This window comes from Oryctolagus cuniculus, chromosome 6 (genome assembly GCF_964237555.1).
Source record: "Oryctolagus cuniculus chromosome 6, mOryCun1.1, whole genome shotgun sequence".
NCBI classification, from domain to species: Eukaryota; Metazoa; Chordata; class Mammalia; order Lagomorpha; family Leporidae; genus Oryctolagus; species Oryctolagus cuniculus.
In genome coordinates this window covers 80,084,814-80,112,407 of record NC_091437.1, presented here as the reverse complement: position 1 = coordinate 80,112,407, position 27,594 = coordinate 80,084,814, and the positions used below count along the sequence as shown (strand labels likewise).

The 27,594-nt window shown below is 38.3% G+C and overlaps 1 pseudogene; it reads left to right on the top strand.

The window, feature by feature from the left end:
• Nucleotides 1-14,661: 14,661 nt before the first annotated feature.
• LOC100355927 (AP-3 complex subunit sigma-1 pseudogene) overlaps nucleotides 14,662-27,594 on the top strand; it is a 46,440-nt pseudogene continuing 33,507 nt past the window's right edge.

Genomic DNA, 27,594 nt, shown 5'->3' with positions numbered 1-27,594 from the left:
TCAGTAGATTAAATAAAAAATGTGCACGAAAGGCTTAACAGCAGACTTGGTGAATCAGAAGAAAGAATATAAGAATATCTGAGCTAAAAGATAAATTTTTGGAAATCTTTCAATCAGACCAAAAAAAAAAAAAAAAAAACCAAAACAAAAACAACATACAGGTCTTAGGAGTTCCTGAAGGTATGGAAACAGAATGGACCAGCAGACCTATTTAGTAAAATAATTACAGAAAACTTCTCCAATTTAGAGAGTACAGGAAGCACATAAAACTCATAATAGACCAGAAAAGATCTTCACCACAATACACTGTAGTCAAACTTTTCACAGTAAACATAAATAATGATTCTAAAAATTGCATGAGAAAAGTGCCAGATTACTTTCATAGGTTCTCTAATTAGACTCACAGCTCACTTCTCATCAGAAACCCTAGAGGCCAGAAGGGAATGGAGAAACATAGTACAAGTCTTAAGAGAACTGTCAACCCAGAATACTGTACCCTGCAAAGTTCTCATTTGTGAATTAAAGAGAAATAAAGACCTTCCATAACAAACAGAAATTGAAAGCATCTGTCACCACCCATCCAGCCTTACAAAAGATGATTTAGGAAGTGTTACACACTGAAACACAGAAATACAATCATCATTATGAAAGAATGTAAAGGCAGAAAATCTCCCAGCAAAAGTACAAAAGAAATTCAAAGTAAACAATAGTAATATTTATGAAAAAAAAATGGCAGGGCCACGTTGTTACTTATCAACAGTCACCTTGAATGTAAATGACCTCAGCTCTCCAGTTATAAGACACAGACTGACTGAATGGATTAAAAAACAAGACCCATCTATTTGCTGTCTATAAGAAACAGATCTCACCAACAAAGATACAAGCAGACTGAAAGTGAAAGGATGGAAGAAGATATTCCATGTTAATGGAAAGCAAAAAAGGGAAGATGTTGCCATCCTAATACCATATAAAATAGATTTAAATATAAAAACTATTAAAGGAGACAAAGAAGGGCACTATATATTGATTAAGAGGTCAATTCAACAGGAAGATGTGACTATTGTAAATGTATATGCACCTAATTACAGGTCACCTGGCTATTTAATAGAAACAGTCCCTTCTACCATTTTCTGTCTTTTATGATACTGATATATTTGAATCCAGACAAGTTTTTGCTAGGTTATCTCACAATCTGGATTTGTCTTATTCTTCCCCCTCATGATTACATACAGGTTGGAATTTTAGGCAAGAGAGCCATGGAAGTGATCTGTGCTTCTTGCTGTCTCCCTTAGGAGATATGTAAGTCATTTGTCTCATGGTTGATAAAGGCAAGTTTGGTCCCTTAATTCAAGTAACTCCTCCAGATCTTTTCATTGTAAAGCACAGCAATCAGTAAGTAAATTGTGGGACGATGTTTTGAAAATTCATAGCTATCCCATTCTACAATGTTTCATTCAATGATTGTTCTACATTCCAGGGCAAAACCTTTAGAGGTAGACATTTGGAGCAGGGGTTAAGATGCCACTTGAGATGCCCACATCCCATCTCACAGTGTCTGGGTTCAAGTCCTGGCTTTAATTTCAGTTCCAGCTTCCTGCTGATGCAGACCCTGGGAAGCATAAGGTGACGGCTCAACTACTTGTGTCCCTGCCACTCATGGCAGACCTGAATTATGTTCCTAGCTACTGACTTGGACCTGGTCCAGCTATAACTGTTGCAAGCATTTGAATAGTGAACCAGTGGAAGACCTCTATCTTTTTCTATCTATCTCTCTGCCTTTTGTTGCAAGCATTTGAGTAGTGAACCAGAGGAAGATCTCTACTCTTTTTCTCTGTCTTTCAAATAAAACGAAAATAAAATTTTAAAAGAAGCCAATATCTGGGGCCAGCACTGTAGTGTAGTGGGTTAAGCCACCCCTGTAGCACTGGCATCCCATGTGGGTGCCGGGTCAAACCCTGGGTGCTCTGCATCTGATCCAACTCCCTGCTAATGCACCTGGCAAAGCAGCGGAGGATGTTCCAAGTCCTTGGGCCCCTGAACCAATGTTGGAGACCCAGAAGCAGCTTCTGGCTCCTAGCTTCAGCCTGGCTTAGCCCCAGCTATTGTGGCCATTTGAGGAGTGAACCAGCAGATGGAAGACCTCTGTCTCCGTCTCTCCCTCTCTCTGTAACTCTGCCTTTCAAAATAAATCAAGTAAATCTTTTTTTTTTTTTTTTTAAAAGAAGCCAATATGCTTTCTTATCCTCTTTGTGTTTCCACTGGCTCAATATAAATGACTTATAACTCTTCAGGGTTATGGAGTCATGGGATGAAAGAAACATGGTGCTTTGGTTTGTCCCCAGATGTTTATATGTTGAAAGCTTGGTCCCTGGTGAGAGCAAAATAGAGGTAGTAGAACCTTTCAAAGGTGGGACTTGTTACAAAGTGATTAGGTCCTTGGGGAACTGTGTTGGCAGAGATGAATGCTGATTCATAGAGTGAGTTTTTATAAGAGCTGTTAGAAGAGCAAAAAACCCACTGCCATGGCTGAAAGCCATGTAACCCCATGGCCCAACCACCGATGTCAGCTCCACCCCCACCCTAATGGGATTCGCTGCTCCTACTTCCCTGCCCGGCCCCTGGCATAGGTTTAAGAGGACCTGTTCCTGAACACATAGCGTTCTCTCTCTCTCCTTCTCTCTCTCTCTGTCTCTTGATCTCTCTCTCTTGCTCTCTCTCTTACGCTGTCCTCCCTCTTTTCCTTCTTCCCCCCTTCCCTCCAGTCTGTCAGGTTTCCCCCAAAAACACCCTTTCCCTTAAAAAAATTAATAAGAAGAGAAAGGCTGGCCTCTTCCCACTCTCCAACATTTTTTGCCACACCTCTTGTGCCTGTACCACCCCCCCATTGTGATGCCCTCTGTCATGAGGCCCTCACTAAAGTGGAGTAGAAGTTGGCACCATGCTCTTTTTTTTTTTATTTTTTTTTTTATTTTTGATAGGCAGAGTGGACAGTGAGAGAGAGAGACAGAGAGAGAAAGGTCTTCCTTTGCCGTTGGTTCACCCTCCAATGGCCGCCGCTGCAGCCGGCGCACCGCGCTGATCCGATGGCAGGAGCCAGGATCCAGGTGCTTTTCCTGGTCTCCCATGGGGTGCAGGGCCCAAGCACCTGGGCCATCCTCCACTGCAATCCCTGGCCATAGCAGAGAGCTGGCCTGGAAGAGGGGCAACTGGGACAGAATCCGGCGCCCCAACCGGGACTAGAACCCGGTGTGCCGGCGCCGCAAGGTGGAGGATTAGCCTATTGAGCCACGGCGCCGGCTGGCACCATGCTCTTGATTCTGCAGAGCTGTAAGCCACATCAACCTCTTTTCCTTATACATTACCCAACTTTGGGTATTTTGTTATAGTAAAGGAAAAACGGACAAATACACTTTAGAGTCCTTACATCATAGCCTGGAGGAAGTCAGAAGGCTGGAACAGTGCATGAGAAATAGACTTCTTCACTGGTAAGACCATAACATTTTGGATCTAGTTGAAACTGCAACTAATATTTTTTTTTCTTAATAGTAGCCAACAGTAAAAACACATTTTGTTACACCCACTTGAAGCATTGCTTTTGGTTTCTGTCTCTGTTGAAACTTTTGTATTTAATGACCATTATGGCTAAAAAAAAAAAGCTTCCTAAGTTATATGTAAATCCAAAGAGGAGATGTGCATAATTGTGCTAACTGGATTTTGATACTGAATTTTAGTGCCATTTTCTACTGCAAACATTTTTGCTGTTTTTGTTGAAATTATGCTTGTAATGTTACAAATAAATTGTATTTAATTATATATTTTAGCAGAATTCATATCCATGGAAACCCTTCATTTGAAGTTTTAATAGAAGTTAAAAAACTGTTTCTAAATTTTTGTCTATAGTCACAAATATTTTTATGGATAGCACATCAATTGCTTTCAGAGGGAAGAGTTGTTTCAGAGGAGGAAAGATTTTCAGATAACCATTTTAAAAATTCTCTTCCTGTGTCAAGAGTTTCTTTTGAAAAGCAATAAAAGTGTACATCTCTTTTTAAATGATACCTTGAGACATTTGAGAATGTGGTTAAGTGCATTTAATTTTTTAAAAATTTGTACTTGAAAGCACAATACTTATCAGTAATTTGCCACTGAAAATGTCTATGCAACTTTGGAATGCCTTTTTTTAAATGAAAAGAGTAGCTTCTTTAAGTTGAGTAATTCATTTAGGAATCTTCTTGTGAAATAATAAGCAAATACTGTGTTAATGATATTTTAATCATCACTCCCAATTTCATGAAAAAGTATTGTCAATTTTCCACCATATTTTCAAACTGAAATGAAAATGTTGTCCTGTAGAACATTGGACATTCCTGGTTTCAACTTTTTTGCAGTTAATTTGCCTCTATGAATAATTCACTGAACAAATGTTATGAGAGGTTCTACTTCAATCACTTCATCCTTTAGTCATTACACATCTGTCTATTTGCAAAATATCATTTTTATTATAGGGATCATTCACCTAAAACTTTTCTGGTACCTCTTTTCCTTTAAGGGCCCATAAGAAAAGTGTTTTTGCTTTTGTTTCCATAGCTTCATAGGCCACTGGCTATCACCATGGTGACATGTTGGAAATATTGGTACACTCTCATCAAACTATAGAATTACTGTTTGTCCAAACTGGTATACTGTATTCTAATATGTTCTTTTTTCCATTGTGAGCAAATTTTCTATTTGCATTCTACTACTATGTGTATTTGTTCGCAGAGGAATATACACTTCAGTTAATCATCATGTTATCCATTTGTTACTACAGATACTTTCATTGCTATAAGAAGAACAGATGCTTTTCCAATGGTGTCTGGCTTTATGTCTGCTGCTATCAGTAAAAACAATCTCAAAATAAGCTTTAAACTTTTATCATAAGATTTGATGTAGTTTTATAAGGCATATATTATGTATTACATAATTGAAACTTGAAAAAATATGCTTTCATAATCTGTTATTAAATGCCTTATACATCCTGATGACTTGCCTTCATATTATTCTTGCTAATATCAGAAGTTATCATACATGCTTTAAGAAAAATGTTATTGTTTAAGACCTTGGATGTAAATCCATTTTCTGAACAGTCTTCTTCATAATTTAAGGTGGTTTTTTTTTTATCATTTAGAGACAAAGTTCCATTTGTTCTTATCTGGTAATATGGCCCACAAATATTAGGTGTAAGAGAAGAATTGATTTTATTATTTTTTCTTGTGCCAGCCATCGTTATTTTATCTTTTATCATTCACTTTTTTTGCAAGATGATTTTTTAGTTAACTGTCAATTTGTGATAGTTCATTTAATTGTAAGTAGATAATAAAATGCCTAATTTCTTTTAAATTTGCACATTTTATGAAAGTTAGATCAAAACAGATACTGAGAAGGCTAGTGCCCATCCTCATATAATCATCAAATTAATTTCTTTCTTGATTTTTACCCTAAAAAAACCTAGAAATTCCGTATTTCCTTTCCAGAATGCATTTGCTCATATCACATTCCCTTGGTTGTGCATTGGTCCTCTTCAGAGACCATTTGTGTTTTTAGCAAATACAATAGCAGAGACCTTCAACCATTTTTTTTCTATAACAGTGAGAATCGTTTACATGTTATAATCCTATTCACACACACATACATATATCTATAAATGAATCGATCTTTTATAAAATAATACTTTGTGTGATACATTCTATTTTCATTATTTCATTCCATTATGGTGTCATTTAAAAAATAAACTAAAGTTTGCAAAATACTGTGCTATCCTGTTCTGCACATCATGCTCACTTTCAGGGAAGCTGTTTGATATTGTAGCAAAAATAAGTGTATTGGATTCAGACTGGTGATGGAAACACAATTTGGCCATTAGACAGCCCTTTCATGTCATAGCACTGTTCAAAGTCTCCTCCTCTCAATTGTTCCACCTGCATAATGAGAATAAATCTACTTACCTAGTGGAAGTCATCAGAATGAAATGAAAGAATATATGCAAAGCAGTTATCCTGACACAGTGAGCACTCAGTTGATTGATGGGAATCATTGTTAGTAGTAACGTTATAATAATAATGTCCCCAGCTTTTTAATAAGAAAGAAGAGTGTATGGGGGAATCTGCTTAGCTTTTGAGATGCTGTTTAAGATGACCATGTTCCATTTTAGAGTACTTGAATTCAAAGTCTAGCTCTGGCTCTTAATTCCAGCTTACTGCAAATGCAGGTCCTGGGAAGCAGTGGTGATGGTTGAAATAATTAGGTCCCTGCCACTCACATTGGAAACCAGGACTGAGTCACTGGCTCCCTGCATTTGGGAAGTGAACCAGCAAGTAGGAGCTCTCTGTCTCTCTGCCTCTCTCTCTGCCCCTCAAATTCATTAATTAAAACTATGGATGGATAAACAAAGAAAAGTCAGACATGGTCACCAGAAAGAGAAAAAAGCAATCATAGCAAAAACTTAAAACTGCAGAGAAGACAGAAATGTGGGTATAAATTCCAGTTCTGCCCTGCTGACAGGGGTTTCAGGTGCTACTCCCAGGAATCTCCCTTGTACAGTGGTGAGGTCAGCTTCTGTTCAGATTCAGATTCCACCTCTCCCAGTGCTGTGGCATAGCAGGTAAAGTCACTGCCTGCACTGGCATCCCATATGGCCTCTGGTTTGAGTCCTGGCTGTTCCACTCCAAATCCAGTTTCCTAATGGCAAAAGAAAAGCAGCAGAAGATGTCCCAAGTGTTTGGGCCTCTGCCCTCATTGTGGAAGACTGGATGAAGCTCCTGACTCCTAGCTTTGGCGTAGCCCAGCCTGGCTGTTGCGGCCATCTCTGGAGTGAACCAGTGAATGAAAGCTCTCTCTCTCTGTGTCTCCCTCTATATATATAACTCTGACTTTCAAATAAATAAATAAATCTTTTAAAAAATGCACTTGGATGAGGTTCTTACACTGGGTCCAGTAGAACAAACCAATATAGAGTTTTTTTGTTTTTAACAGCAGAGTTAGAAAGTGAGAGAGAGAGACAGAGAGAAAGGTCTTCCTTTTTCCGTTGGTTCACCCCTCAAGTGGTTGTTATGGCCTGTGTGTTGCGGCCGGTGCGCTGCGCTGATCCGAAGCCAGGAGCTTCCTCCTGGTCTCCCATGCGGGTGCAGGGCCCAAGCACTTGGACCATCCTCCACTGCCTTCCCAGGCCACAGCAGAGAGCTGGGCTGGAAGAGGAGCAACCGGGACAGAACTGGTGCCCCAACCGGGACTAGAATCCGGGGTGCTAGCACCGCAGGCGGAGGATTAGCCTAGTGAGCTGCAGAGCCAGCCTGCCAATATAGAGTTTAATCACAGTAATAAAGCTGAGGTTTGATTAATTGCAGAAAGATCTGAAACCAGTTCACCAATTAAGTTTTCTCTATATCTCACTTTTGTTTTGTTCTGTTTTGTTTTGTTTTTGACAGGCAGAGTGGACAGTGAGAGAGAGACAGAGAGAAAGGTCTTCCTTTTGCCATTGGTTCACCCTCCAAATGCTGTCAGATCATGTTGTTGGACGAAGTTCTCTGAAATTGTTCTGGTAGCTGCCTGATGCATGAATCTTTTTTTGTTTGTTTGTTTGTTTTTATTTGCTCAAATAAACTCTAGTAAACTTAACTAATATAAAGATTTTTATTTTTAGAATATTTGGCATAGTTTTTAGAACCCAAAACAGAGCTCCTCTGACTCCCAGGAGTATTGAGCAATCAGACTTTGTATGCACTATGCCCTTTTTGTTGTGTCTGGGGACAATGAGTGGACTATCTCTCAGATCTGAGCTCCACTAATTTGGATTTTCAGTTGTCTGAATTTGAGCAATTTTTGGTCCAGTCTTGGTTTGGAAGTCATGACGGAGACAAGATTTTGTGCTGGAGAGAGTCTCAGATATCTGACTAGGACAGACAAAAGCCAAAACCAAGCCAAACCAAAACATTGAGTTGGGTTCAGTAAGTAGATAAGGTTACTAGAAGACAGGGTTGGAGAAGACAGGAGGCTAGAACTGTACTTTGTAGATTCTAGGTGAGTTTATGCTGGGAGGGAATGCATAACCTTGAGGTGAATACCAAGGATCTGTTTATGCTATGGGAGGGGTTTTGCAGTGGTTTCCTGGGTCAGAGACTGGATTGTATTGATCATCTGGAACTCTTCCATTCAGAACTCCAGCAACATCATGTATAAGAGTTCTCAGAACCAGTAGTTTTTTGGGCAAATGGAAGAACCATACCAAAAGAATTACAGTTGCCATAATGGGCAGGTTTTTTTCTGGGTGAAATATTTCAAAAGTGCATTGTTTAGGAAGGATCAAAAATCATATGGAAATAAATATGCATTTTTAAATTAGTATGAAAAAGCTTTTTAAAAGAGTGAGTGAGGTGGGGGTGTTTTTTTTTTTTTTTGTAGAAGTTGAGCCTTTAGATCAGTTGGATTCACTTGTTTAATGACTTATGCTTTGGTTGAATCCAAAACTCATTTGAATAATGGAAGGTATCCTACTGAACTCAGCAACCTATTTAAAGAACACAGGGCTGGGTTCGGAAGCTGTCTATTTGTTGTTATTTTGAGACCAGTTTTTAATACAGAATATTTATACTTGTGGTTGTATCTGTCCTTCTGAACCCAGGAGAGGAAAGACTAAGTCATTGTGGACATTTATAATGGAGAAGGCAAACAGATCTGTGGTCTCTGTGTACATAACAATCTCATCTGGACCATTTGCATTAATGAGGTTTCTGACTTCTACATTTCTTCATCTTGGCTGGTGATGGCATTTAGGGTTGAAATCTGAACAACCTAGCTTACAATTGTTTAGGTCAATCATCAGGTAGGTCAGTGAAGAAAGGCTTCCTTGCATCAACCCACTTTCTGTTAAGGAAGGTCAGAGGGTGAAGAAAATATCCTCAAAGTGAATGGCTTTGGGGAAAGTTGAATGAATCCTAGAGGAAGAGATGATGGTTTGTAACAGGGTCTGTCTGATGTGGTGAAATCTCTCCTGTGATAAGTTAATCTTTGGAGGATTGATCACAACTGAGTCCCTCTGATGGGTCTGTCTTTAAGTAAATAGAGAGGAACTTAGAAAGCCTTGCATTTTGCTATTTTTCAAGTGCCTTCAGCTTAATCAATATGCTCAAATAATATATTTTAGGTGTTATTCCTTGAACTCCTTTAATGGTTAGTTTTGTTCTATGAACAATCCAAGCATAATTAACAAGAACAAGTTGATTAATTTATGTCAATGGGTTAGAAGTTTCTAAATAAAATTTTTATAATTTCAGGATTTTTCCCAATAACTTGTAATATGTTGGATTAAGTAATATATTTTTATAGGATGTCTAAATCATATTTAGATGAAAACATTGAAATTTGTTCATTTGTGCTCAGCCATTCTGATTTTGTTGTGTGCTGGAGAAGAGAGTGTTGGAGTCAGGATCGGTGTCATTCTAATAGATACCAGACTACTGGAAAACTTCCTGATTATCTGTAATGATTGGGGCAGGCTACTAGCAATTGCTCTGAGTAGAAAGTAGCTGTTTACTGCTTTCATTGAGAAAATACGGAATGTATCTTGACTAACTGGAAAACACTGAACAATGAGATGCCTTCATTGAGCAGATATTTGCCCATTTACAATGTGCAACACATTCTACAGGGGCCAGGGATACAACAAAAAACAAAGTAAATATAGTTGCTCCCCTTATGAAACACCATAATTGAAATAGATACACACATAGAAACAGTATAAGCAAGAAATAGACAGTTAGTAATTGTGTCAAGTGTACTGAAGAAAAATAGAATTACCTGAGTTGATATTCTGAAAATAGATGAATAACTGTATTGAACTTCTTATGCTAGTTATGTTTGGATGTTATCTACAATAGAACCAACGAAATTTCCATGTCAATTGTGTCATCCTTATAATGAACTTCTGAAGTGTTTAGTCTTTAAGAAGTCTAATGAAAGAGCTCTGACAAGTACAGTTTCTGATAACTTTAAGAGTGAATCTCTGGACTGTGTAAGAATCCCCATAAACTTTTTGAAGAAACTAGTTGGTTCATGAGACTGCTAATAAAACATAAGGCAGAACTTCAATTGGTTTAATACCAGAGAAATGATTTGGCAGATTTCACTGCTGGATTAGTCAATACTGAAATTATGTGGCCTTCAATTTAAATGAGCTCCATGAGCTTAATCCAAATCAGATTGCCTATGGTGGCCTGTATAACAGACAGTGCTATGCATTTGAGTTGGAGAAACAAAATTGGTATTTGAAAAGAAGTAAATTCAATATTAAGCAGGATTTATGTATGGCTGGGATGGCCGCTTGATCTTTCCTGAGTCTTCAAAGCTTGTATCACTGAAATTTTTGCATTCTATAACTTTTTGTGGGGTAGACAAAAGATAAAATTATGGGAAAATGTTTGCATGGCATCTGTTTAAAAATTGCTAAAATAGTTTATGATTAGTGTTTTGCTTGTCAAGTCCATAATCCTGGTAAGGCTATCAAAATTTCAGATAATTCAGTTCTGTTCTCTGATGAATGATTTGACTATCTGCAAAGGGATTTCACTGAATTTCTACTTTTAATAGGCTATGAACATGTTCTTGAAATAATCTATGTTCTCTGATTGTGTAGATGTTTTTCCATGGAAGTCCAAAGGTATGAAACATTAATGTGACTGAAATTTTTCAATGTGAATCCACTTTTAATTTAACCTAGTGCTAGGGTGCTAGGTCATTTACTAGCTAATTAGGAAGAGTCTTTGTAGTTGTTTATTTTTTGTTACGCATGGACAAATACTTTGGGTATTATAGAGAATATATTACAAGAAAATTAATGCATATATTTGGATAAAATGGATAGACTCCTCATCTGGCTCATTCTTTCATCATTTGTTTTTTAATGCTTTGGTTCATGAGGACCATGCAGAGGATCATGTTCCAAACTCTTGGTATTATCATCCCAACAGTTGTAACAATCTCCTTTGTGCACTATATTTCCAAAAAGTCTCAGCTATGTGCACATAACCATCTGCTAAATGCTAAATTGTCTCTCTTCAGCTGAAATGGTGAGGCTTAAATAACTGCATGACCAAAAAGAAAGACTATAATCTATGAATGACATGTTGAGACCATAAATCCAGGATATTGGATTTAATGAGAGAAGCACTGATGTTCTAAATTTTGGTCACACACTCATGAGAGAATGACTGAAAGGAGGAGTTAATAAAACTAATCTAACAATTAAAATTTTGTAAGAGCCCATTGGATTATGCTTCTGCACTGGGTCCAACAGAACAAACCAATATAGAGTTTAATCATAGTAGATGAGCTCTTGTTAATTGCAGGAGGCTCTGAAATCATTTCTCCAATTAAGTTGTCTCTATAACGCACTTCAGTTTTGTATACATGTTGTCAGATCATGTTGTTGGATGTCCTCCTAACTCTTCTGAATGCTACGTGATTTATGCACCATTTTTGTCTTGTTTTCCTTTGCTAGATACACTCTGCTAAATTTAATTGATATAAGGAATTTTCCTTTTAACATCTTCATGGGACTTTTAAAGTTAATGCCTTTCCTGAATGTTCCGGTTTCTTCAAATGCAGGCTTTCTCCCAGAGTTATATGCTTTCACACATCATAATCCATTGCCTCAATTGATGTTTTCATTGACCTGATCTATCTTCAGTATTGCAAATTTATATGTCTTTTTAATATTATGTTCTAATTAGTGGGATTAAAAAATCCCATTATAAAATCCTGAGATTTTTATCTCCCAGGAGATGAGGGAGGGGGAGAATGCATCTGTACAGTGATTTATTGGTGCAGTTTCTTATCTGACATGAGACTAATCTATCAATTTGACACTCAGTGTGAGGTTCTTTCCATCCTATTATGGTGTTGACTGTCACTGGTTGTTTGTTCCTTTTATTCTCAGGACAGTCATTTCTCTAGAACTACTTGGACTACTCAGAATTTTCTGTCTTGTTTACAAAGAAAAAACATATATCAATATCTTATAAATAAATATATATTTGATAGAAAAAAATCAAAGGCTCAAATGTGCCAATACACAATTAAAGCTCATTGAAATAAGCATGCCCTATTATGTTTCCTCCAAATGTATTTGAACTAGCTTTTATATGCCTTAACTTTTCTTCTCTTTGAGAATCATTATGTGTCCATGGTTTTTCACTGACACAGTCTCATCTTGCTGTAGTTAATGATAAGAACTGTTTCTCACTGATGCTCAAATGTATACATCTCAGCTACTGGTAGCACCTTGCACTGCCTCTGGGTCCTTTGAGTATTACCCTAAACATTTTTTCTTTATAGGCAGAGTTAGACAGTGAGAGAGAGAGACAGAGAGAAACGTCTTCCTTTTTCCTACCCTAAACATTTTTTAAAGTCTATTTGTTGCTTACATGAGACAACAAGATATTACAGGACTCTCTTGAGTTATTTCCTAGTCCTGAAAATGGACTTAACTACTCTTATGGGAGTCTGCATTTCCCTCAGAAAATAACCCCAAGAGGAGGGCTAATATCAGGCAATGTCATAAGAGTACTTCTTTTCGTCAAAGGATTAGACCATTTCAGTGATAAGCCCAGAACATTACTTTTCATGGTTCAAGATCATATGACATTCCCAAATTAAGTCTAAGAGTTCTGAGCCAAATTTTTTAAAAAATTTTTATAATATAAAAATTTCAGTTTGCTATATTATTTAGATTCCTAACCCCTTACCCATGAAATCCTGACTGACACATACGTGATGGCTTCCTATTACATTGACTGTAGAATTGGTTTCAGTTTATTGTTTGTAAAAATATTGCACAGTATTCCTTAAAATCCTTGCTCTGTTAATGATATGCTGCATCCTTCACTTAACTGTAAGAGATTAATTTGCAATACTGACAATACCTTGTGTGGCTTAATTTTTTCTGTTGGCACATGCCAGGTAAGAAAATAAAAATTTTAGTGATCACACCATGCCCTCAACATGCATCTGTGTGATGACACTAAACTACAGTGCATAGAAAGGCATTATGGTAAGGAATCTTTCCATAGTAGAATCAAAAGCATATTTGGATTTTGGTATTTTTCTAAAATAGGATGGTATCTGAGCAGTTTTGCTTCCTTTCAACACTCTTGCATGTAGCATCACAAAACTCACTCTCTGGAGCTTGGTTTCGAGCAGCTAGACTGAATTATCAAGGAGTCTGCCAACATTCTCTGGCATTTGGGATTTGGCAGAATGTTGCAAAATAAGTTTTCTTAGACAATTCTGGTTTTGCTACAAACCCAAATGTCTGTGAAGTAATTCCAAATGTTCCTGACCACAGATTTTCCTCTGCATCTCTTGATTATGCCACTTTTTTTAATTTCCCAAGGTTAAATGGCAAATCACACCAGATTGGGGGGAGATATGACACTGTGATTTCTATTTCAGTGCATTCTTTCAGATTCTTTTTTTTTAAAGACTCATGTGATTAAAATTGATGTTTTTAAAGTAAAGAGACCAAGAGTGGATAGTTTTTCAAATGTTGAATTTTCTATGTAGTAGACTTACCTCTCATTCCAAACTAGTCATATGACTGTGGGGACCCCCAATGGGTTGTCATTCCACTCCTCCTTGCTCATCACAGCAGGGATCCTGTTTAACTTTGAATTTTGAAATAATAATTATTTTTATTTGTCAATATTTTTTAAGATAGTCCATGCAGAGGACAGTCTGTTATATCAACAAATTTCCCCTTCATATTGCATTGCATGTTTATTTTTATTTATTTGAAAGGCAGAGAGATACAGATAGACAGAGAGAAATATTTCATCAACTGGTTCACTCCCAAATTCCTCCAACTGCCAGAGCTGGGCTGGGCCAAAGCCAAGGTGCTGGGACTCCATCTGAGTCTCTGACATGTGTGGCAGAGACCTAAGTGTTTGAGCCATCACCCGTTGCCTTACAGGGTCCACAGTAGCAGGAAGCTGGATCCTAATTGATAGATCCAATGCCCTTTATGACTCACCACAAGCATTTGAGTGCTAAACAGGTGGTAAAGCCATTTTGTATTAGCAGAGTTCAAAGATAGGTATGTGAAAATTGCTGGTGTCAAGATGAAATCAGTCTAGTTGACTTGGGCAAAATTAGAGCCAAGAAATAATGAAGGACAAGAGCTCATGCCTGCCTGTCTCAGATAAGAATTGTCTCAAGGACTATCTAAAAATCCCACAAGAAATTCCCTCTTGTTCTACACATACCCTATGCTTTATATGCTTCACACGTAGGCATGCATTTCTGTGACAAAGTTCATCTTTAACATGCTTTAAGACCACAGCAATTCAGACAAGATGATCTCTACAGAGCACTTGCCCAGCCATGACACCTCCACCAAGGAGCTGATGTCACCTCCTATCTCTGATCTCCAAGATCAATGAACTTGGGGTCCTAGCAGCCTACATGAATTTCTTGCTTTTTGCTGATAAAAATTCCTGTTTGTTTCATCTTCTTTGAATATGCCCATAGTTTACTATGGTGCATGTATCATCATTGCAATGCTATTCCCCATAAAACTTAATTATTTGATAATTGCTTTAATTTGAGAAGTCAGATGTGCACATGCAAGAGAATATGGGTGGGGTTTTGGAAGGAGTGGGAATGAGAGAGGAATGTGTTCTGGATGTTCAGAGGAGAGGAATGGGCATTGAAGAGATGTGGAAAGGTACTGACAAAAAGTGCAACCAGCTGGGATTGGAGAGTTGTGAAGAAAGAAAGTGGGGGTGGATCCATCCAAGATCATGGGACAATTATAGAGTGCAGGAAGAGTAGGCTCAGGTGGAAGGGAGCTATCAGCATCAGGAGTTTCTAGTGCCAGGCTCCCTGCGAGACACCAGATCTCAAGTCCCTGTCACCCATCCTCTGAGGGAGGCATAACAGATGAGGAGACAGAGGCAGAGAGAGAATCAGCTTGCCTGGTATCCTCCAATACAGTGGCTAGGATTCTTCCACCCAATTTTCCTAAAATAATCGTGTAAAAGCTTGTCCGGGACAATTAGGTAAGTTAGGCTGTAGCTAGAAATTTTTTTTAAAGACATCCATTTGTTCCCTAGTTGAATCAAAGAAATGCTGAGATCCAAACATGACCAACAAACAAGTGAGGAAAGATAGAGGTTTCTCCTTCCATTGTAACAGTCTTACCTGCAACCAGTTATCTGAGTGAAATTTTAAAAAAATAATAAGCAGTTGTTTACTTTCTGAAAATAATATGACACTTCTTCAAAGAAAATTCACCTTTAACATTCTAATAGAATTAACATGTCAAGTAAGTTACAAAAAGAGTCAACACAAATGATAAGTAATCTCGGGCTGCTTAATTTGATGAAATCACCAGTAATTTATATACAGATAACCTGCATTGTTCAGTGTCACATTTCATCTGTTTGCTTTGACTTCAGGTGCATGCAACAAAGGTGTGCATCTCAGTGCTGCTGACTGCAACAAGGGCCAATGGCCCAGCAGAGGATATACAAGTAGACACAGTTGCTTGTTTTCCCATCTGACACTGAGCTTCTTATCAGCAAGAAAGAATTATATGACTGCATTATATTTATCCCCACTCTCTATTACTTAGATTTTCTTTATTCCAAAATATAAAAATATATGAACATGTATCCATTGATATACTTAATTGATTATTAGTTCTAAATTTATTTAGCATTTCTGGATTACCAAAAATTGCTAATTGCCTACCTACTTTAGCATTCATATATTCCCTGATTCTGCTGAGAGTGGCAATCTGCCTAGCTAAATATTTATATTTCCTGGCCTCCTATCCAACATGAGATTGCCATAGGATGCAGTTCTGGCTGGAGGAAATAATCACCAGCCATTAGAGGAGTATTGCTAGTAGGGGAGCTCCTTAACAGGACAGACTTTCCAGCAGCAGCCACCTCGTTTCCTTTTTACCGCTTCCCTTCTTGCTTGAAACTGATGATGGCAGAGCACCAGCATCTTTTTAGAGAATGAGCTTGTGATACTCATGCTAATGGTAGTAGAACCAATAATGGGAGCAAGGTTGGGGATCCAGTGACATCATGGAGCTACCACAGGAGGCTTGGACCACCCAGTTCAAGATTTATACAATGGGAAAGAAGAAATAATCTCTTTTCTTGGTTAAGCCAAACTCAATTCTGAACAGCTGTACTAGATACATTGCCACATTTAGCAAATTAAAATAGGAAAATAAAAGGCTAAAAGCATGACTTTAAAGCCATGTTATTGTATCACAGACAGGTGTGTCATGACAAATTTGAAAGAAGTCATATGAAAGAAACACAATTTATAAAAATGAAAACATATAAGAAGCTAGATTTTCTATTGCTTTACTAAAAATTCAGTGTGGTTAACATAAAATTAAATGGTCATCAACTGCTCCTATCATTGCCCCCATTTGATGGAATCCTAATGAGGAAAATGATTCTTTACATTAAATGGTAAATAATTAAGTCTTCGATTTTCAAAATACACATGGCTAGAAAAAGGAAATATCTCTTCTCTGGATAGAAAACAACATTATCTGCCAAAATCTCGGATTTGAATGCCAAGAACTAGATGAGTCAAAAATTTTTCTGGCAAAAATAAATGTACAAGTTTTGAAATTAATCAGATTCTTTGAAAAGTGCTTCTGATCCTTGTTTGGGAGCATGACTATGATATGAAAGCCAAGCACCAGAGTACTAGAGATGTGAATCTAGGTTCTGAAAGTGGAGGGGCATGATCATCTCAGTGCTTCAGCCTGGATCAATAGAGATGCACTTTGCTCTCATAGTGCATCTCCTCCCCCTGGGCAACTATGTGTACAAAAGGCTTACTGTTTATTGTTTAATTGGCAAGAAAAGCACACTGCTGGGAGACAGAAACTGACTGATGTTCTGCGATCTGAATGAACAGCTAGCAAGGTGAACTTGGATCATGACAGAAGCATCAGTTGCCGACCTTTGCCTATACTTTCCTCTGCCACATTCCTGAACTTGTACCTGAATATGATAACATCCCGAAGTTCTTTTGACTGTTGAATGAATCATTTGTCTAAACACCTTCTTACACGAACATCCAATGAGAAGCCAGAATTAAAGTAGAGGAATGGGGATGGACATTGTGGCTTAGTAGGTTATATGTGGCAGCTTGAGACACCCGCATCCCATATCAGGCCACTGGTGTAAGTTTCAGCTACCTCTCTTCTGATCCAGCTTCCTGCTAATGTACCTGGGAAGCAGTGGGCAGTGGATGATAGCCCAAGTGCTTGGGTTCCTGCCACCTATGTGGTAGATGAGGATGAAGTTCCTGTCTCCTGGCTTTGGCCTGGTCCAACCCTGCCTGTTCTAGGCATTTGGGGAACGAATCAACAGGGAGAAAACTATCTCTCTCTCTCTCACTGTCACTTTGCCTTTCAAATAAATAAATAAATAATCAACAATAACAACAAAAATAAATCTTTAGAAAAAAGATAAAGCAAAAAAATAGACTGGAAGATGTAGAGTTCTAGAAGAGCAGATGAGGACATCATATAGCATATCCACAAAACCTCTGAGTTAGTGTTTTATTTGAATTTTATAGGTCAGTAATTGAAAGGTAATTATCAGGGAAAATGATATTATATATCCCCTGTATTCCTCACATTTGGATGTATATCCACATATATAATGAAGTAGCAGGTGAAGACTTATTCATACAAAAATTTTTTGGAGTACTAAGTAAAATTAAGACACTGTGAGGGACCCAAGTTATGTTTATTGTTCTTAGAATGTTTCCATCTTTGCTGTATTTGTATTACACACAAATTAGATATACTTCCTGAGTATTAAGTAGTTTCCATATGTGTTTTAGTTTACTTTTTTAAAAAAAGATTTTTTTTTAACTTTTATTTAATGAATATAAATTTCCAAAGTACAGCTTTTGGATTACAATGGCTTCCCCCCCCCCCCCATAACGTCCCTCCCACCTGCAACCCTACCCTTTCCCACTCCCTCCTCCCTTCCATTGACATCAAGATTAATTTTCGTTTCTCTTTATATACAGAAGATCAGTTTAGCATCCATTAAGTAAAGATTTCAACAGTTTGCTCCCACACAGAAACATAAAGTGAAAAATACTGTTTGAGTACTAGTTATAGCATTAAATCTCAATGTACAGCACACTAAGGACAAAGATCCTACATGAGGAGTAAGTGCACAGTGACTCCTGTTGTTGACTTAACAAATTGACACTCTTGTTTATGGCATCAGTAATCAACCTAGGCTCTTGTCATGAGCTGCCAAGGCTATGGAAGCCCCCTGAGTACTCTGACTCTGATAATTTTTAGACAAGGCGATGGTCAAAGTGGAAGTTCTCTCCTCCCTTCAGAGAAAGGTACCTCTTTCTTTGATGCCCCATTCTTTCCACTGGGATCTCACTCGCGGAGATCTTTCATTTAGGTGTGTTTTGTTTCTTTTTTTTTTTTTTTTTTGCCAGAGTATCTTGGCTTTCCATGCCTGAAATACTCTCATGGGCTTTTCAGCTGGATCTGCATGCCTTAAGGGCTGATTCTGAGGCCAGAGTGCTGTTTAGGACATCTGCCATTCTATGTGTCTGCTGTGTATCTCACTTCCCATGTTGGATCATTCTCTCCCTTTTTGATTCTATCAGCTAGTATTTGCAGACACTAGTCTTGTTTCTGTGATCCCTTTGGTTCTTAGTCCTATCATTACGATCAATTGTGAACAGAAATTGATCACTGGGACTAGTGAGATGGCATTGGTACATGCCACCTTGATGGGATTGAATTGGAATACCCTGGTATGTTTCTAACTCTACTGTTTGAGGTAAGTCAGCTTGAGCATGTCCCGAATTGCACATCTCTTCCCTCTCTTATTCCCACTCTTATATTTAACAGTGATCACTTTTCAGTTCAGTTTCAGCACTTAAGAAGAATTGTGTATTGATTACAGTATTCAACCAAAGTATTAAGTAGAACAAACAAAAAAATACTAAGAGGGATAACATATCAAGTTGCTCATCAACAGTCAGGGTGAGGGCTGATCAAGTCACCATTTCTCATAGTGTTCATTTCACTTTAACAGGTTTCCTTTTTGGTGCTCAGTTAGTTGTCACCTATCAAGGAGAACAAGTGGTATTTGTCCTTTTGGGATTGGCTTATTTCACTCAGCATAATGTTTTCCAAATTCCTAACAGGGATCATTTTTCAGTTAAACTTTAAACACCTAAGAATAATTGTGTGTTAATTACAGAGTTCAACCAATGGTACTAGAACAAAAAAAATACTAAAATGGATAAAGTATTACATTGTACATCAACTGTCAGGACAAGAGCTGATCAAGTCACTGTTTCTCATAGTGTCCATTTCATTTCAACAAGTTTCCCCTTTGGTGCTCAGTTAGTTGTCGCCGATCAGGGAGAACATATATTTGTCCTCTCGTTGTTTTTGACTGCTGTATAGTATTCTATAGAGTTACATATCCCATAATTTCTTTATCCAGTCTACTGTTGATGGGCATTTGGGTTGGTTCCAGGTCTTAGCTATTGTGAATTGAGCTGCAATAAACATTAATCTGCAGACAGCTTGTTTGTTTACCAATTTCATTTCCTTTGGGTAAATTCCAAGGAGTGGGATGGCTCGGTTGAATGGTAGGGTTATATTCAGGTTTCTGAGGAACCTCCAGACTGACTTCCATAGTTGGTTTACCAGTTTGCATTCCCACCAACAGTGGGTTAGTGTCCCTTTTTCCCCACATCCTCTCCAGCATCTATTGTTGGTAGATTTCTGAATGTGAGCCATTCTAACTGGGTGAGGTGGAACCTCATTGTGGTTTTGATTTGCATTTCCCTGATTGCTAGTGATCTTGAACATTTTTTCATGTGTCTGTTGGCCATTTGGATTTCCTCTTTTGAAAAATGTCTATTGAGGTCCTTGGCCCATCTCTTAAGCGGGTTGTTTGTTTTGATGTTTTGGAGTTTCTTGATTTCTTTGTAGATTCTGGTTATCAATCCTTTATCAGTTGCATAGTTTGCAAATATATTTTCCCATTCTGTCGGTTGCCTCTTCACTTTCCTGACTGTTTCTTTTGAAGTACAGAAACTTCTCAATTTGATGCAATCCCAAATGTTAATTTTGGCTTTGACTGCCTGTGCTTCTGGGGTGTTTTCCAAGAAGTCATTGCTGGTACCTATATCTTGCAGGGTTTTTCCAATGCTCTCTAATAAATTGATGGTGTCAGGTCGTAGATTTAAGTCTTTAATCCATGTTGAGTGAATTTTTGTGTAAGGTGAAAGGTAGGGGTCTTCGGTATCTTGATTGGTATTGCATTGAATCTATAAATTGCTTTTTGGAGAATGGACATTTTGATGATATTGATTCTTCCAATCCTTGAGCATGGAAGATTTTTCCATTTCTTGGTATCCTCTTCTATTTCTTTCTTTAAGGTTTTGTAATTTTCATCGTAGGGATCTTTAACATCCTTGGTTAAGTTTATTCCAAGGTATTTGATTGTTTTTGTAGCCTTTGTGAATGGGATTGATCTTAGAAGTTCTTCCTCAGCCATGGCATTGCCTGTGTATACAAGGGCTGTTGATTTTTGTGCATTGATTTTATACCCTGCTACTTTGCCAAAATCTTCTATGAGTTCCAATAGTCTCTTAGTAGAGTTCTTTGGGTCCCCTAAATAAAGAATCATATCATCTGCAAAAAGGGATAGCTTGAGTTCTTCCTTCCCAATTTGTATCCCTTTAATTTCTTTTTCTTGCCTAATAGTTCAGCTAGTACTTCCTGAACTATATTGAATAGCAGTGGTGAGAGTGGGCATCCCCGTCTGGAACCAGATCTCAGTGGAAATGCTTCCAACTTTTCCCCATTCAATAGGATGTTGGCTGTGGGTTTTTCATAGATTGCTTTGATTGTATTGAGGAATGTTCCTTCCAAACCCAGTTTGCTTAGAGTTTTCATCATGAAAGTGTGTTGTATTTTATCAAATGCTTTCTCTGCATCTATGGAGATAATCATATGGTTTTTCTTCTGCAGTCTGTTAATGTGGTGTATCACATTGATTGTTTTGCGCACATTAAACCATCCCTGCATACCAGGGATAAAGCCCACTTGGTCTGGGTGGATGATCTTTCTGATGTGTTGTTGCATTCTATTGGCGAGAATTTTATTGAGGATTTTTGCATCTATGTTCATCAGGGATATTGGTCTGTAATTCTCTTTCAGTGCTGCATCTTTTTCCAGCTTAGGAATTAAGGTGATGCTTGCTTCACAGAAAGAATTTGGGAGGATTCCCTCTTTTTCGATTGTTCTGAATAGTTTGAGAAGAATTGGAGTTAGTTTTTCTTTAAATGTCTGGTAGAATTCAGCAGTGAATCCGTCTGGTCCTGGGCTTTTCTTTGTTGGGAGGGCCTTTATTACTGTTTCAATTTCTGTCTCAGTTATGGGTCTGTTTAGGTTTTCGATGTCTTCCTGGTTCAATTTAGGTAGGTTGCATGTGTCCAGGAATGTATCCATTTCTGATAGGTTTCCCTGTTTGCTGGCATACAGGTCCTTGTAGTAATTTCTGATGATTCTTTTTATTTCTGTGGTGTCTGTTGTTACGCTTCCTTTTTCATCTCTGATTTTATTGATTTGGGTCTTTTCTTTTTTTTAGTTAGTTGGGCCAATGGGGTGTCAATTTTGTTTATTTTTTCAAAAAACCAGCTCCTCGTTTGGCTGATTTTTTGTAATTTTTTTTGGATTCAATCCTGTTGATTTCTTCTCTGATTTTAATTATTTCTCTTCTCCTACTAGATTTAGGTCTGGTTTGCTGTAGGTTTTCTAAATCCTTGAGGTGAATTGAAAGCTCATCTATTTGGTGCCTTTCCAATTTCTTGATGTAGGCACCTATTGATATAAACTTTCCTCTTAGCACTGCTTTTGCTGTGTCCCATAAGTTTTGGTATGTTGTGCTGTTATCCTCATTTACTTCCAGAAACTTTTTGATTTCTCGTTTAATTTCTTCTATGACCCATTGTTCATTCAGGAGCATGTTGTTCAATCTCCATGTGTTTGCGTATGCTCTAGGGATTCCTGAGTTGCTAATTTCCAACTTCATTCCTTTATGGTCTGAGAAGCTGCATGGTATGATTCTAATTCTTTTGAATTTGCTGAGCCTTGCATTATGGCCTAGTATGTGGTCAATCCAAGAGAAGGTTCCATGTACTGCTGAGAAGAATGTAAAATCTTTAGCTGTAGGATTGAAAGTTCTGTATATATCTGTTAGATCCATTTGGGCTATAGTGTCATTTAAATCTACTGTATCCTTGTTGATCTTCTGTCCTGTTGATCTGTCTATTTCTGAGAGTGGAGTATTGAAGTCCCCCAGTACTATTGTATTGGGGTCTAAGTCTCTGCCATAGCAGTGAGCCGGATCAGAAGTGGAGCAGCCGGGTCTCGAACCTGCACCCATATGGGATGCTGGCACTGCAAGCCAGGGTGTTAATCCACTGCACCACAGTGCCAACCGCTTTAGTTTACTTTCATAATATTCAGGCAGGATAAGACAGAACATGCAACTTGATGTCTTTAAGCAGTGTTGAGCCTATAAGCCAGTCTATATTTTGATTACAACTTTAACAGTCTAAGCCACATGTAAATTAAAGTAAAAACTAATATATGGAAATAATGTCAATTGAGGTTTTATTATTATTATTATTTTTACAGACAGAGTTAGTGCGAGAGAGAGAGAGACAGACAGACAGACAGAGAGAAAGGTCTTCCTTTTTCCGTTGGTTCACCTCCCAAATGACCACCACGGCTGGCACAGGAGCCAGGAGCCAGGTGCCTCCTCCCAGTCTCTCATGCGGGTGCAGGGCCCCAGGAACTGGGCCATCCTCCACTGCACTCCCAGGCCACAACAGAGATCTGGACTGGAAGAGGTGCAACTGGGACAGAATTTGGCGCCCCGACCGGGACTAGAACCCAGGGTGCTGGTGCTGCAGGCAGAGGATTAGCCTAGTGAGCCGAGGCGCCAGTCAGAGGTTTTATTCTTTTGCATCCCCAAATTTAAAATATAGGCAGCCTCATGTGCAATATTCTGGGAAGTATAACAAATAGCTTAAAAATTTCAGTCATTTTCACCATATTTCTTCTTATCCTGTTTTTTTTTTTATTCAAAAGTTAACCCAAGGAATGTCCATTATTCTTTTTTCAGTAAACACCGATAATTTCTGATAAGGAAGGCCACTGTGCAATCTCATGTTTGGAAATTTATCATCAAATGAATATAACCCCAAACCTCCTAATTTGCGTGATCCCTGAAATCTATGCAGCTCGTTGGGAATTAAGTTCACTGTAATAAAAAATAATAAAAATAGTAGCTCCTGGCTAAATATCCTAACATGCAGGAGTCAGTGTTTTGGTGCAACAGGTTAGGCCACCACTTGTGATACTTCCAGTTCAGCTCCCTGCTGATGCAGCTGGGAAGGCAACAGTTCAGAACCCAAGTACTAGGGCTCCTGTCACCCATGTGGATCTTTAGGCTTCTGCCTTCAGCCTGGCCCATCCCTGCCCTTGTAACCATTTGGAGAGTGAACCAGTGGATGGAAGATTTCTCTCTCTCTGTCTCTCTGCCCTTCTAATAAGTAAAATAAATTTTTAAAAATAAATGCCCTAACATGCAGTTGCATGTCACTTGATGACAGGGATATATTCTGAAAAATGCACTAAGCAATTCTATCATTGTGCCGTGGAGCGCTTCATGCAAGCAGGTTGCTAAACCACCTTAGGTGAGCTAATCTTATGGGACCACCACCATTTATGTGGACTCTCATTGACTGAAATGTTACTTGGTGAATTGCTCTATTTACCCTAACACAAAGTGGTATGGTCACCATACAGGTAATTATTTTGCATTCCCAACACTGTACCTGTTTAAAAATAACACACACTTCCAAGATACAACATTCACTGGTAGTCTGCCAGAAGGCAGTGCTCCAATTCTGAGAACAGCCACCTGTAATTCAAAACAAGCAGACTGGGAATGCTGAATGAACAGTGTTACGTTTAGTGCACCAATTGACTTAAAACATGCCTTTCACTCTCCTTTTTGGCGACTGTGAATATTTTTACATTCACTGGACTTGTATTGATCTCCCATAACTTCTTGATAATGCAACGCTGACACAGTTCAAACAATCCTGTTATTTTTGAAGCCCTTAGGAATCTTTTTAAAAGGAGAAACTGAAGGACAGGAAAACTAAGTGAGCTTCCTCTGGGTGCAGAGGTGGTGCAGAGCCAGCCAGGATTGGAACTCAAGTACCCTGAGTCTCAAGCAGATGCTTTCAACTCCACTGCGATGAGAGGGACTTAGGAATTTTAAGCCCTTCTGCTGTCAGTGATATACAGTGTTTTCAAAGTTTCCATGCTCTGTTGAAAGTTCCACTAAGCATATCATTGCTTGTCAGTTGTTGGGACACACACAACTAAGTAAGATGACACATGATAGCTCATGGAGGAAGACAGGTAATGTATCTCCAAAGAGGTCTAGAAGTCCCATCAATTATTCGCCTCTAAATACTCAGCATTCAACTTGCATGTGCTCAAGGGCCATAGAAAATGCTTTAGCAATGATGCCAGGTCTCAATAGCTGAGAACTAACATGTCAAGTTTCACAGAAAGTGAAACTTGGGTAACTTCTTAACCTTATCCCTGGCGGTACATATAAGGGTATATTGAAAAATTCTTGGACAATGGAATTGAAAGATAAGCTTTTTTGGGTGCAAAAGAAATGTTGAAATCCTGGAGCTGGCTTTGTGGCACAATAGGTTAAACTACCACTTCGAATGTTCACATCCTGAATCAGGATTCTGGTTTGAGTCAAAGCTGAGCTGCTTCCAATCCGGCTCCTTGCAAATGAGCCTGGGAATGGAAGATAACCCAAGTACTTGGACCCCTGCTAAACATGTAGAACAGTACAAAGCTCTGGGCTGCTGGTATCAGCCTGATCCAGCCCAGGCTGTTATGCCATTACTTGTAGTGAACCAGCAGATGTAAGACCTCTCTCCCTCTCTCTCTCTCTGGATCTCTTCCTCCCTCTGTGTGTCACTCTGCCTTTCATATAAGTAAATAAATAATAAGTAAATAAATAAATAATAAGTAAATAAATATTAAAGTCCATGCCTGTGAGAGGGCTTTAAAAATTATATGGAAAACACGAATTGTGAAAAAAATGCAAATCTCAGAAATTTTTGCAACAGAAATAAACACCTTTTAATTCCATTTTTTCATGAGCTTTTTTGAGATGTTCCATATGACTTCTCATGGAAGAAAAATGATGTTTTTCCTGAAATTATTTTTCTTAAGAAGGGAAAGAAGTAAAAAAAATGTTAAGTCAATCAAGCAAGCAAGTCCTTTATAAAGCATAAAGTATCAGAGAAAATGTATGAGGAGCACTAATACTGAGAGCTACTGAATTACTACCAATATTTCTTCTCATCCAAATGAAGAGGCTGATATTTTCATTTTTCCCCATTCTCAAGGCAAGCAGAAAGCAGTCACATACTGCGTAATGATGTTTTGGTCAATGACAGACTGCATACACAATGGTGATCCTGTTAAGATTACGCTGCCAAGTGCAGTCATAGCCATCTAACTTTGTGTAAGTACACTTTGTTTATACCACAAGGAAATCACCGAGTGACACATTTCTCAGTGTGTATTTCAGTCATTAAACTATGCATGACTATACTTATTTATCTTAACTCAATCTTGTCATTATATTTAGAGGTCAGCTCACTAGGAAAAATTTATTTTGTTAAGTTTTAAATGCAAAGAACAAAGATTTTGCATTACTATTTTCTCAAAACTAGTTCCATAATGGAAATTGAACAGCTGGAAGAAAATTAAATGGTGATTTTTTTTTTTACACAGGTAGAGTTATAGACAGTGAGAGAGAGACAGACAGAGAGAAAGGTCTTCCCTCTGTTGATTCACTCCCCAAATGGCCGCTATAGCCGGTGCTGCACCAATCTGAAGCCAGGAGCCAGGTGTTTCTTCCTGGTCTCCCATGTGGGTACGGGGCCCAAGCACTTGGGCCATCCTCCACTGCCCTCCCGGGCCACAGCAGAGACCTGGACTGGAAGAGGAGCAACCGGGACTAGAACCCAGCACCCATATGGGATGCCGGCAACACAGGTGGAGGATTAACCAAGTGAGCCATGGCGACGGCCCAAAATGGTGATTTTTAAGCACTATTATCTTTCTCCCAAATATGTCTTTCTAGCAATTTCAATGTTCAGTAGACCCATTCACAATGCTAGACCTTCCCTAGACTAATGATCTTCACCTCCTTCCACTTTCTACCTTCAATGACAAACTCTTATTTTAATCATCAGAAGGGTTCTCAAACTTCTAAAATCTTCAGTGGTAAGAGTTCATTCTCACCGTGGGCCACACATAGCCACTGTTCATTTCTTAACTCCCACTATGTCTGATCATTCACACTATTTATCTCCTAAGTCTAGATGTTGATGCTAATTACTTGAGCATTTCTTTCCTATCACCCACATTTTCTTTGCTGTTTGGTCTTTTGCTTAACTGTTCTATCAATTCAGTATCAAGATTAAAAAGTATCTTCTCTGGGCATGCAGTTGGCTTTTTTCTTCTGTGAAATACTTGTTTATATTTGCTAATCATTTACTTGTCAGAATTTTTGTCTTTCTTACAGAGATACATATATCTTTTTTGTATGGTATAAGCTTAATCTGCAAATTAATAATTAATAATTAACTTTTTTGAGTTGCAAGTGTCTTCTCAGGGGGGTTATATTCTAATTCAAATATGTTCTATTTTATCACACAGAAGTTTAAATTTTAGTATGTTCAAAATTTAAAATCTTTATGTCATGATAAAGGTACCTTTTCTTACCATGAAATAAAAATATTGACATATTTTCTTGTAATACTTTTAAAACTATTTTTCATACTTTCGTGTCTCACAGAAGTAGAATTTCTTTTTATGCATGGTGTATTTAAAAAAGCTTTCAACAAGTTGAATTTACACACTTATTTGAGTAAAGAAGGATTCATAAAGCAGACAGGCAGCACTTACAACCTGAAGAGCTTCAGATATTCCTCCAAGCAACACAAATACAGAGTAGAGAAATCACCTGATTGGCTATAGGTAAGCATTTTGCCTTATTTGGTCATGGTGTGATGAATTAGCTGCCTATGATTGACTAAAGCTCACACGTTTGTGACTGGCTGAAATCCAGATATTTGTTACACAAATCTACTTCTGGGGCAGTGTTGTGGCAGAGCAGGTTAAGGTGCCCTCTGTGACATTGGCGTTCAATATGGTTCAAGTCCCAAATGCTCCACTTTTCATCCAACTGCTGCTAATGTGCCTTGGAAAGTACAGGATGATGGCCCAAGTGCCTGGGTCTCTGCCACCCATGTGGGAGACCCAGATGGAGTTCTGGCCCAGCCCCAGACACTGAGACCGTTTGGGGAGTGAACTGGCAGATGGGAGATCTTTCTCTTTTA